Genomic DNA, 13659 nt, shown 5'->3' with positions numbered 1-13659 from the left:
GAACATGGTCTGGTCTGGGTCGTTAAGAGGGGCATCCGATAGGTCCTCCCTGACAGATGAATCATTCTTTACAAGTGACATGCAATCGTGTCCAGGGTGTTCCTGCTCAAAGATCCATTCTGCATGGGACAGGGTGGCTTAATTAATCGGAAAAAATCGGAAAATTCAAAACTCAAGATTTGTAAGTTCCAATTAAAATGCATCTTCAGCTGTGTGGACTGTTCATTACTTTATCAGAATTAAAAGGGCCAGAGCTCATAGGCAAACCCAGCATGGGAGTGTCAAGACATCTCCTGGATTATACACAAAAGCTTGTTGAAAGGGTTAATTTTCTTGCAGAGACAAAAAGGGGCGTATAGTGGGTGGATAGATTGGAATGATGCCATTCGCATCTCTAAACGTTTTTTTATATTTTTCACTCAAATGGACTGGGAGTAAAAGTTGGCGTGCTGCCAAATTCCCGTTATCAAGTCTTTCAGCAAATACAATATGTTATTGAATCTCTGACTGAGCCAATTTTGCGCTGTATCGTGGTTCTTTCCCAGACGAACATTGTCATGGACATATTTCATCTACCCATCTGTTGTTTATACTTAATTCTGCAATCTCATAATTAAAACATCTGCGTTGTGAGACAGGTTAGTTTCACCCTACTGATGATTATTTGTGTCAGGGAAGTTTTAACCCTGAACTAATGAAACACCGGCTTGATCATATTTGTCATATGTATTTCAACTATCCTAACCTCCACTGAACATCATAAAACTAATATTTTCTTATTCTTACATATGTGATTTTGCACCCTGATTAAAATTCCACGTGTATCAAAATTACCCTGGAAATGCCAATGATAGCCTTTGAAAAGAAAAAATTGTTAACTGTACTCAAACTATAATCTTTAAAGGCAATGCGTAGACAATTTGAAGCTTTCAAATAATCACAGCTCGTAACAAAACTTTTAAAAGTCAAAGTCTGAATACAGAGACAGTGAATAGTTCAGAACAAAGTTTAGATGCCCAAAACTCCCTCTCTATAGATGCCTAAAACTCCCTCTCTCTCTCTCTGTCTATCTCTCTACGTAACTCTGTCTGTCTCTGGAACTCTTGTCGCTCTTTCTCTTTATTTAACTACCTCTCCCCGTCTCTGTCTCTCCCTGACTCGCTCTCTTTCGGTCTCTCTTTCGGTCTCTCTCAGTCCCTCTCACTCTTTCTCTAAAATGGAGCTCAATTAAAATACTGAACAAAATTTTTCGTTCCCCTTCGAAAACTTTATCTGTGTTATTCCATTTAAGTCAATTTCCACTGATTAATTTAGAGGCATTAGCTATTCTTAGAGACGTATATTTCTTTGTGCAGATGACCTGCTTGCTGAAATGGTTAAATTTTTGTACAGAATCGAAAGTGGTGGAGAACTTGGCATGATGCCATCTCCATCTGCTACGTGACCTCAGACATTATCCATCCTTTCTTTCAATTTTCAATGTTCGTTATTTAACCGGTTTTTGGAAAGAGACATTACTGGATGTTTATTTTTCTTTTATTTCAAATGAATTGAATTACTGCTGAATTTATCTGGATGGCTTGAAACGATCTGAAGTTATTCTCGACATGTATCCATTGTTAAGTTTATAACCGTAATCTTGTATTGATTTTCCTCCCCATTTTTCGTTTTGGGAGGGGGGGATTAGTCATCCTCAGATATTCCTGAACAAAACTAATTCAGTGTTTTAGCCCCTTTCTGATCTTTTGGACTTCACTTAATTTGATTTTTTTTTCTCCTTGAGACATTCCGGGACAGCCATTAGCCGTAATTGTTGGCAGTTTTGTGAGGTCTTTTGCTAGGTTGCACAATCTGTACTGCCGCTATCTTTACCCACTTTATTGCTATGCTTAAAGGAGTTAGAGCTCAATTCCTTTAAACCAGCCTGTCTTCCAAATGGTGTGAAGGTTTAATTTATGTCATTTGTGCTTCTAACTTTATTTGTCTTATCTTTACTTCTGTGTATCTCACCATTTTCCTCTGTTCCACAGAAATCACACCCATCTTTGATCATTGTTTTTATTTAAGAGTATTTTGCTCTTCAAAAACCCCAAAAAATTTTAAACTGACTTTTTAACTAATTTGGCCTTGATACCAGATTTAGTGGATGTTACCTCACCGTCTGTCTGCCTTGCCGAGTGACTCTAATTTTTGGCGGTCAAAGGTTTGACTACTCGCCTTGTCCACCAGCTCGAGCGGCATCCAGCTCAGCAAATCCTTCCAAATTTACACTAAATGTTAGGGGTGAAAATATTCACACGAAGGCCTGAGTATCAGTAACAAAGCAGTCTATTATGTCAGAATTCTGGGAGATAAGATCTGTGGACTCCGCAGTCCCTGACAGCACCTTATCCCACTTAAGCTTAAACTCACATGGATTAACTTACAGATTCAAGGCGGATAACCTAATGACTTGGTTCTTTTCCCATATGCGCATTCCTTTTTTTTTTAAGACCTTGGCTGTTTTAACTATTCCTTTCTCTGTCAATTTTATACCCAATTTTAATGCATTAGTTTTCCCCCCAGTGGCCATTTTTCTTCTCCTAAATTTTTATGCAATTCTCCTGACAGTTGTCTCAGTTGCTTGGAATATTCTGGATATTGTTCACACAAGGTTTGAAGCGCTATTCCACTATCAGAGGTTGTATCTAACGTATTACCCATCTCTAACACTATTGGCAGTTAATGATCCTTGCGATTATCGTTCATTTGGCAAAATGGTCCTGGAACACTTCATTCAATCATGAATTTAAACGGAGTTATCCTGCTCCGTTGGCCAATTCAGGCAGGCTCATCCGTACCTGCAAGCCGATCTAACTACAAGGTTATGACGTCCTTGTTATGTTGTTACCTTAGGGTTGATCGCGCACCCTTCTAAAGCCTCTTATCGCGGCGGCACTTTTAGACAAAGGCAAGGATCATGATGATGCCGAAACCTCTTCTGTAGCTATAACTGTAGGAGCTACACACCCTCCCTTAAAGCACTAGTCCTTGACTGTGCCTGTGACTACAACTGTAGGGGTCACACTCCCTCCCTTAAGACACTAGTCCCTGACTGTGCCTGTGACTATAACTGTAGGGGTCACACTCCCTCCCTTAAACAGGTTCGCCGGACTGACCTGGATTTCGTAGGAGCGTCTCTGAGCGCTGGCAGCAGGGCCGAATCACGGACGGTACAGTGGAGGGGAATACCAAAGTGGCAAAACTTTTACTCACAATGGTGGCCCAATTCCTCCTTCGCTCCCGAACTCGATCAGTCGCTTATGCCGCCAGTCTCAGTGGAGACTCTTTGAAATCCCACCGCTGCCCCCAAAATGTGAATGCGTCTCTAATTCACTTGTCTCTCAGTCCGGAAGAAAGTACTCTCGAACACGTTCGTACTTCAGAATATTCTTTATTACGATCGGGGCAGCTCTCTAGGTATTCCGGAGAACCACCTCGGAGAGTGCCAAAGTTTTGCTCGAAACATCCTTTTTTTATATGTATTGTTAGGGGCTGTCTCTTACATTCACTTGAGCTCGCCCCCATTACAAAGCATAAATTTGTTATTAATTCGTTATTGCAATAGTTCCAGTACATAATTATACAGACTTTAAAGTTATCTATTGGCACATGAGTATGTAGCAGTCTTAGCTTAATTAGCAGGTGCTAGCTATAGTTGCAAGCGGCTCCCACATTTCATACCCTGTCACCAGGCCATCTTCCTTGTTTCTCAAGGCTATTCAACTTCCTTATTTCAGCAAGTTCATTCTCCTTCAATAACAAGCTTCTACACTTGTAATTTTCCACTAACATATCCCATTAATTCTGGCTCTTAAGCTTTGTCACATCCTCACAGGTACATGAGGGGTTAATCGGAAGATCACTACAGGGCAGCACTGGCGAATATAAAAGCCAGACGCAAGCAGCTCTTCTCCCTCTTAGTTATTAGACTCTGACGAGAGCAGGAGCATTGACCTAGCTCAGGGTGACTAATGTGGTCAGACATAGCTACTGTATATAGACTTTGTCACCTTTCTACTGGTATTGATCTTAAAGTAAAGAACCCATGCAGTTGTTAACTTTGTTACTCAATAAACCTTTCAATACCTCTGGACGACTTTGAGTCTTCTTCATCAAGGTACATAAAGCCTCTTCAGCAACTGGATTGAGTAACACATGTTGTTACGCACATCAGCGCTACCGTAAGGTAACAAAAGAAAAACTATCTCTTCTATCATAATGGGTGCATCAAGAATGGCATATGGTTAGCACTGCTGCTTCACAATGCCAGGGACCTGGGTTCAATCCTGCCTCGGGTGCATAATTGTGTGGAGTTTGCACTTTCTCCCCGTGTCTACATGGATTTCCTCCGGGTGCTCTGGTTTCCTCCCAAAGTCCAAAGATGTGCAGTTTAGGTGGATTGGCCTTGCTAAATTTCTCCTTTGTGTCCAATGGTTAGGTAGGGTTACAGGGATAGGGCGGGGCATGGGACAAGGTTAGGGAGCTCTTACGCAGGGTCAGTAAAGACTCGAGGGGCTAATTGCTATCCTACGCTGTTGGAATTCTATGATAAGATTGCTAATTTTTTCTGCCATTCCTATTAATGAAAGAATATTCCAATGGAATCTCTCAGAAGAAAACTGTGTAAACCCCCCTTTTTTTTGATAAACCACTGTGCAAAACAGTGTTGTATAGAACTAACATTACAGTTGTAAAGATACTTCTGCCAGCTGGATAGGTTCAAACTTTAAAGAGGGTGACATTGGTCACTCTCTTCAACCCTGGCTTCTGATACCACTCAGACAGTGATAAGCAATTTCTGACTGAAAATACAACAAGGCTTCGGCAATCTGAGGGATCGTGACTGTGCACAATTATAACATCGTGAAATTGTGTTTCGAATGCCTGAAGAGATCAGAAATTATCTTACAATACAACCCTGTGAGGGTCCTCGAGGTCAACGCAGTCTGTGCCGTGCTTCCCAAATTGTTCATTGAGAGAAGTATAGCTGTAAGCAGAGGAGCAGCCAAAAGTAGAAGAAAATGATGATGATCATCCAGAAGATATTCCACCTTTATAGGTCACAGGAGTCACACTGAATGCCCTCATTGAAGAGATCTTTAGTAAAGTTACTTGAAAAGGAAATTCATTTCTGTGAGATGCATTGAGGCACTCTGAGGATGTTGCAGGCATTATATAAATGCAAATACTTCCTTTCAACTAGAGCAACAACTTCTGTTTAAATGGCACAGTAAACCTAGTAAGATATCCAAAAGAACTTCACAGGTGCAGTGTGAAACAACATTTCATATCAAACCAGATAAGGAGATATTAGAACAGGTCCTTTGTCAGAGAGATAGATTCTGCAGCCACCTAAGATGGACACTGGGCTACAAAATGGAGAACTGCTAAGGCTGCAGGGAAAAACAGTCTTAGCAAGGACAAGCAGTTTGCAGGAGACTAATTAGCATTCTGCACGTACAGAAACCAGTTTGTGGCCAGGTGCAGAGTTTCAGCCAAAGGTGTAAATGGCAACAAGATCTACATAGTAATGAGGTGATCCAGATCCAGACCCCGCACAATAGAAACATTTAAGTATCAATAGATACTTTTGAGTAGACGCCCAGACAGAACGGCACCACTGTATCCAACACAAAGAACCATAGGGACAGCCCACCCATCGAGAAACGACCCTCAGATTGGGGGGTTTAGAAGATATCGATTGGGAAAGGCCCAATCGATACATGGCAGGTAAAAGGCCCTCCCCGAAGGGGCACGGACTTCTAGGGACTATAAAAGTAGACCCCGCACATGGTTCGGTCTGTTTTGTCGCTCCGGCTCTGCTTTGCTGCTACATCGCATCCTGACTCCAGTTCCATCACCAGCCGTTGAGCCATCAGCCATCGAACTGTAAGTGCCAATACAACGATCGCTACGTGATCCAGACCTTGCTAGATCCTGACAACTTTAAGTACCTGAGAGTTGCAGACCAAGAACGGGACGAAGTCCTTGCTCCCTGACCTTGCCTGTTCCTGTCTAGATAAGTATTTTAGTTGTTTAGTATTAGTAGTAAGTTAGTCTCTTTAGCGTGTATTTATTATATTTGTCATAATAAATATCAATCGTTTGGACTTACTAATCGGTGTACAGATTTATTACTTTGAACCTGACCTTGATATACTTGTGAGGTGTCATACGGCACCTGGCGACTCCTGTGCATAATTACATACACAGAGCCATAGTAGTGTTAAGCACACGGCCTTTAAACGGAGGCGTGTTAATACACTCCAGTAAAACGAGCAACATTTAGAAGGAAGGTCAAAAGAGGAAAGAGAGGTAGAGAGGACGAGAGGTTTAGGGAGGGAGTTACAAAGCCGAGGAATCTGAAGGCACAACTACCAATGGCTGAGCAACTAAAATCCGGGATGGAATGAGGCCAGAATTGTGTGATAAAGATATCTCCAAGGGTTGTGGGGCTGGAGGCCGCTAAAAAATCTTCTCCCTCTAACAGAAATTCTGAGGGCCATTCCTGTCACATTCCCTATGGTGGAACTGTGAGGTTGGAACGCTGAGCCCACATAATAATAAGTGAGGAATTCAAAACCAGCAAAAGCCTCAATGGAGATTGTGAGGAAGGATCTTCTGCATCTTTATCCAACCATAATGTGGACAGATGTATGAAACCTTTCTTGACATGTTTAAGTGGTGATCATAAATTATTCTTTCTGTGATCACTTTTGTAAATGTTGAAATGTTTATTTGCACAAGATTAAGTGTTGTGAAGTGTTTGCTGCCTCTATTATAGACACTTTACTGGTCCATATGATTGATACTTTAATAGGGTTGTAGGAATGGCAGTATTTCTTTCAAAAGAAGATTTGTGAATAGTTGATTCATTTTGAGCAGTTCCATTATATGGTTCATTGGTTCTGTACATATTGGATACTGGGTCAATGGGATTGGACAGGCCATAAGTTAGTATGGAGGGTATGAGGGACTATGGGAGGTGGATGATGGGGCATGTGCTGCTATGGAAGCTATCAGGAGCCATGGGGTTGGATGAGTGGTATAGCGGGCATTGAGGTGGCATGTAAGTGGGTCGGGGTGAAGGAGTGTGAGAGGGGAGTGTTAGAGAGCCAAACAGCCTTTATTACAATTGGGACAATGTCCCAGACTATCGAGCTGGACCTTCTAACTAGCTTGCCTTGACATTCAGCTGCCCCGTAGCCACCTGTGATCTGTTTCTTGGGTTTACCGACCCGAGTCTTTCCCACACTCAGCCCCTCAGAGTGAAGATGGCTTCAGTCGGGGCCCTTTCTATCAAAGTGGATCATTGAGTAGGAGAATATACCGATACAAGCTACCCATGTTGAGAAATATTCCAATGGTTGATTTTGCTCTGTATAGAAACTGACGCGTCAACATCAATGATAAACAACACCGCATTATCTGCAATGACCTGGTACTTTACCATTCATGATGTTATACATATGCCATTCCTCACTCCCAAAAAGGTGAAGGGGAACTTTGCTTCTTCGGTGACCTGCACACTTTTGGGAATTTGTTCTGCTTTAAGCACAAGTTACACTTTTCACTCAAGCTGGACATGGCAGTGTGGCCCGATGAGTATTTCCACAATTGCGACACATGTTTGAAGGTATGTGACTGTGATGAGCTCTCTGGCATCTCTGGTGGAATGTATATTATTTGATCATCATACTTTTCTTTGGCCCAAAGTACTTTTTGAGAGTATTTATTGCTGTCTCAGCTGTAGATGGATCTATTGCGTTTGCGGGAATACGTGTTGGTTTTCTGCTCTGAGACAATGTAGGAGTATCACCTTCTTGCAGGTTGCTGCTACATCTGGACTGTCCATCCCTGTAGTGAGCAGTTCGGCCTTGAACATTAAAATCCATCAGTCCCACTGCATGGCTGGATCTCCTGGTAAAGAAAGAAAATGCACAGGAGCCAGTAGACTTAAACTATTCCCCATCATCCTAGTTTCTAGTAGTTTTAGTTAATGTCTCAGAGATATGCAGAGCTGGTACCCTGCAGGTTATATGTCTGATCAGGAGTTTTAATTCAGTGGTTTTAGCACAGTGGGCTCAATAGCTGGCTTGCAATGCAGAACAACACCAGCAGCGCGGGTTCAATTCCTATACCGGCCTCACCGACAGACACCAAAATGTGGCAACTAGTGGCTTTTCACAGTAACTTAATTGAAGCTAACTTGTGATAATAAGCGGTTATTATTAAACTGCCTGCTCTTATGCATCCAAATGCTTCCCTGCAGTTTTGTTTTGTTTTCTCAGCCACCACACCCAGGCTTAACTAAACACACACAGTGAACTGTCAACAGTAAACAGACACCTGGAATGGTCACGAAGACAATGTACTTATATTTTAAAGCCATTTTTGCTTCAGAACTTGAACATCTTAGTACACTCGAGCCAGCACTTATCAATGTCATGAGGCGATAATCAAATAAAGAATTACAAAGGGTCCTAAGTGATTGATGATGAACATGACCTGAACTTTGAGATTCAATTATAGCTGTTAAAAGCTTCCCAGGATGCACCGTAGATTTTTAATGCTATTATCAATGCTGACATATTTGTCAGTTTGTCTCAGTTGTTAAACTCTTGTTTTGAGTGATAAGGTTAAAGCTCCACGCCAGGAATTAAGCACATAATGTAGAGTGACAGCTCAGTATGGCACAGAGAGGTGCAGCATGTTAAACTGAGGCTCTGCCTGCATCGTCGGGTTGATGTAACTATCCAAGAACAATATTCAAAAGAAAAGCACAATGTCTTGGCCAACATTCCTTTCTCAATCAACAACAGTAAAACCAGTATAACAAACATCGGTTTTGTTTGTTGCTTGAGGGATCTTGCAGATTGCTGCTATATTTTTCATTTCATTTCATTTCATTTTCATTTCATTTCATTTTTCATATATTCTGCTATATTTGCCAAAATATCTAGTAGATCTGCTGTGGTATTCTGCATGGATAGTTGGATAATATTCTCTCTCTGATTTGTCCCCGGTGCCTTTGTGCTGTTGGATTGGATTGGATTGGATTTGTTTATTGTCACGTGTACCGAGGTACAGTGAAAAGTATTTTTCTGCAAGCAGCTCAACAGATCATTCAGTACATGGGAAGAAAAGGGAATTGAACAGAATTCAAGAAATTCTTATGTACCTCTGATGCACCTCTCTGTTTTCTCCTCTGCTTCTGTTGGCCCTCGATGTTTTCCCCTTTGGCCTGTAATCTCCTGCAAACTTGTGGCAAAAAAAGGCATACATGTGAGGGGCAGCACGGTAGCATGGTGGTTAGCATAAATGCTTCACAGCTCCAGGGTCCCAGGTTCGATTCCCGGCTGGGTCACTGTCTGTGCAGAGTCTGCACGTCCTCCCCGTGTGTGCGTGGGTTTCCTCCGGGTGCTCCGGTTTCCTCCCACAGTCCAAAGATGTGCGGGTTAGGTGGATTGGCCATGCTAAATTGCCCGTAGTGTCCTAAAAAGTAAGGTTAAGGGGGGGGGGGTTGTTGGGTTACGGGTATAGGGTGGATATGTGGGTTTGAGTAGGGTGATCATTGCTCGGCACAACATCAAGGGCCTGTTCTGTGCTGTACTGTTCTATGTTCTACGTTGCATAATGCAAATTTCCAGTGCAAAAGAGCATGGAAATTTGCTGTTTTTTAATGCTACGTCTGAATTCCCTCTGTGTTTTACAAAAAACTTTGATGTAACCTTCTGCCATCTTTTACAAAGGTTGCCCAAATGCCTTGGATCTACACCAGTTCTGAATAGGCTGTAAATTTAAGGCAGAAACTTAGGTGCAAAAGGGCTCAAAGTTATCCTTCTGTGATGTCTTATGGCATTTTTTCCCAATGATTTAAAGGTGATTTCTCTGGGAGTCCCAATGTATTTTTTTGTACTTTGATTGCATCTACATGGCACCAGAATGATTTGTCTAAAGAATAGATTTTCTTTAAAATGGATAAATGTTCATTGTCACATTTTGTAAAACATTCTGTGCCTCCATGGCCTCGCCCCTCCCTACCGCTATGACCTCCTCCAGATCTAAAGCCTTCCGAGATCTTTGCACTTCTCCTATCCTGGTCTCTTATGCATCCCTGATTTTCATGATTCACGATTCATCGGCAGTCAGGATTCAACTGCCTAGACTGACACTCTGGATTCCCTTTCCCTGAAATCTCCCCAGCTCAGACACAATAGGGCAGTGGGATGTGTTTCCATCGCTGGATTCCTGATCTGAAGGGGACCATTGATTATACCCGCGTGGTCATCAAGGCACTCAATGTGCTGCCAGTGAAATTCATCAACAGGAAGGGCTTCCATTCCCTCAACATTCAGATGCCAGGGAACACGTGATCCAGGCATGTTTCACTTGAATGCTTCTCAACCCAACAGGACTGGATGCTCTGAAACATCTTGATCTACCTGTGAGAACACACCCATTGAAGACACAACCTTGAAGGGATCCACTCTTACCAATGTCTGGTGCTCATCTGTCCCGCAATCGCACTGCCCACATACAAAGATCATAATAGCTTCCCTTTGCCATATAATCCCTCTTTTGCAGCCGTAGTATTAAAGTTTGCATGGAGTGGTGGATTTACACTGAAACACACCATGCCGTGGCATGAGGCTCTCAAACAACAATGGGGCCCCAGAATGCAGGAAAGTCTTTACACTTGAATTAGAGTTTAGTAAACCAAACACAAAACCTGAGGCAATGCAAAAGTGGAATACAAAATATGTATAAAAATAAAGCAGAATGTAAATACAAGCGCTGGGCTACTCCATAGTGCTTGGAAGAGTTCTACCTCCCTCCACCCCACCAGGCAATAGCTGCTTCTTGCCCCCACCCCCATCTCCGACTGTGGAGCCGGCCATCAAGGGTGGGGCTGAGCATGGGCGGCTATTGCCTGGAGTGAGGGAGGGGTTAGACCAATTAACGCTGTATGATTTTAACCTGCCAAATAATGAGTATTTGGTGCTTCATTTGATATTCAAAGAACAAAGCGTTTCTGGTTTTCAGCATAGTTTTCACACTTCCCCGCTTGTTCCTCTCGGAAAGTATTTTGCAAGCGAAGAATTGACAGTTACAGCAATTGACCAGAGACAAATTCTGAGATTCAAGTGCTGTTTTGTTGAATGCGATTTGGAAATGAGTTTTGAACTTCTGAGATTATTTTCTGCCATGGTTCAAGATTCGAGTTCTGTATTGCAACCTGCTTTGAACAAAAAAGGAGGCATTTTCAGTCTCCAGTTGTAACTCCTGCTCCTCCTTCTCTTAAACAAAACCAGGAAAAAGCAAAATGGCGTCTGTTTCTAGGAGAATTTCAATGAGAGACCAGGGCAACCCACCTCCTGTGCAATGTTGCTACTCGGATCCATGATCACATTTCGCCCTAATCTGGCAGTTTGTCTCCATCCTCTTGTGGCACAGGCTCCATTTCATTAGTGAGTAGAAACAAAATTGCCACAATTACCATCCTGCATCTTTCAAAAGAGGGGCATATTGAAAACATTGTGAGAAATGCTTAAAATAGTTATTTTAACTCAGTTGGCTGGACAGCTGGTTTGTGATGCAGAACAAAGTCAATAGCGTGAGTTCAATTCCTGTACCAGTTGAGGTTATTCATGAACCTGCCTTCTCAACCTTGCCCCCTTACCTGAGGTGCGGTGATCCTTAGATTAAATCACCACCAGTCAGCTCTCCCCTTCAAAGGGGAAAGCAATTTATGGTTATCTGGGGCTCTGGCCACTTTACATTCACACCTTCTATCCCTCCATTCAGTTTGTACTGTACTTCCTGATTTGAATGTAGCCAACTGGTGTAACTCAAAATGGAAAACAAATTTTTTTAAAAAGGTTTCCGAGTCAACATCGAGTAAAAGTTCTGAATTAAAATTGAAACTATTTAACAAACCACAAATTGAGTGAATATTAAATCAAATGTGTCAGCCCTTGAAACACATTGTTGTTTCTTATTCCCACACATACAGACACAAAACCCCCCCTGTTGTACTCTTTCTCCCTTCTCTCGCCTGCTCCTATTTATCCATCATCAAAATCTCATTCCATTTTTGAGTTTCCCAAAGATTTGAAGGGAACAATGTTGTGTTCTGTGATGTAACCGTTGCAATGATGTAAACAGAACATATAGTTGATTAACTATAAAGATGATTTATTAATAAACACATGGAAAAGTTAACTAAGGAACTACTATACAGATGCTAGCTACTAAATTAATTCAGTGAATTCTCCTCGAGCTACTCTAAGTGTGACTGTCTTCTTGTATGTCTTATTACCAACTGCTGGGTGTGTTGAGTCATGTGATGGATCTCTATCACTACCAGCTGGTTGGAGGTGGCATTACTAACTATATGCAGAACTGTGCACAGGCATATCACCACAACATACAGTGCAAGTAATTTAATATCTCTACCCCTTCTTCTGTACCCAACCTTCCTTCACAATAGTTATATTGCTTATGTTTTTTTAAATCTTTAGTGTCACAAGTAGGCTTACATGAACATTGCAAAGAGGTTACCGTGTCGCCACTTTCCAGCGGAGGAAACCCATGCAGACACGGGGAGAACGTGCAGACTCCACATAGACGGTGCCCCAAGCCGAGAATCGAACCGGAGACCCTGGCACTGTGAAACAACAGAGATAACCACTGAGCTACCGTGTTAATGGCTCCCTGGTCTCAGCGTGGTGTGCAGTGATTTTTTAGACCTACTGAACCCTTCCCACCGCCAACATACTTTCTGGAGGCTGGTTTAGCTCAGTTGGCTGAACAGCTGGTTTATGATGCAGAGCAATGCTAACAGCACAGGTTCAATTCCCCTACTAGCTGAGGTTATTCATGAAGGCTCAACCTTGCCCCTCACCTAAGGATACCCAAACAGGCACTGGAATAGTGTGGCAACTCAGGGCTTTTCACAGTAACTTCATACTTGTGACAATATAAGGTTGCTATTATTATTTATATTTAAAACAGCCTCCAATTTGTTAGCTCAAAACAATGCACCTGTCAGTGAGGAAGCCACACAATTTCATGAAAGAAAAGATAAATGTGTTGAATCTGTTGGGTGTGTAAGGGACCATCTGCCAAAATTATAATAAAAAGCTGTTTTATTATATTGTTCATAGAAATCAGCTGTTACGTGTATGTACATTTGGTGTACTGCATTCACTGCAGATTGCAATCAGGAGTTGAGCAACAATGTATCGGTCTGTAGCACATGGGCCACGATTCTCCGCACCCGCGGAAAATCGCGAAGTCGGCCGTGAAAACGGGCGACTTTTGCGACGGCCCGACACGACTCCGTTCCCGACGTATTCACGTTCGGGAAATGGGCTAGGAATGGGGCCGTGTAAATCACGTGCGCGATGACGCCGGAACGCGACGACGACACGAACACGCCCACGTGAGGCCTCCCGACGCCGTAAAAAGGCGCGGGCGAGCACAGAAACTGTAGGCCAGGATGTTGGAGCAAAGGAGAGCAGCCCCTCGATTCTTGGAGGCTGACGGCGAGATGCTGCTGGATTCAATCGAGCAGAGGAGGGGCATCATCTGCCCGCGTAGAGGGCATCACCA

Source organism: Scyliorhinus canicula, chromosome 2 (assembly GCF_902713615.1).
Source record: "Scyliorhinus canicula chromosome 2, sScyCan1.1, whole genome shotgun sequence".
Classification (NCBI taxonomy): domain Eukaryota; kingdom Metazoa; phylum Chordata; class Chondrichthyes; order Carcharhiniformes; family Scyliorhinidae; genus Scyliorhinus; species Scyliorhinus canicula.
Note: the sequence above shows the minus strand (reverse complement) of the source record.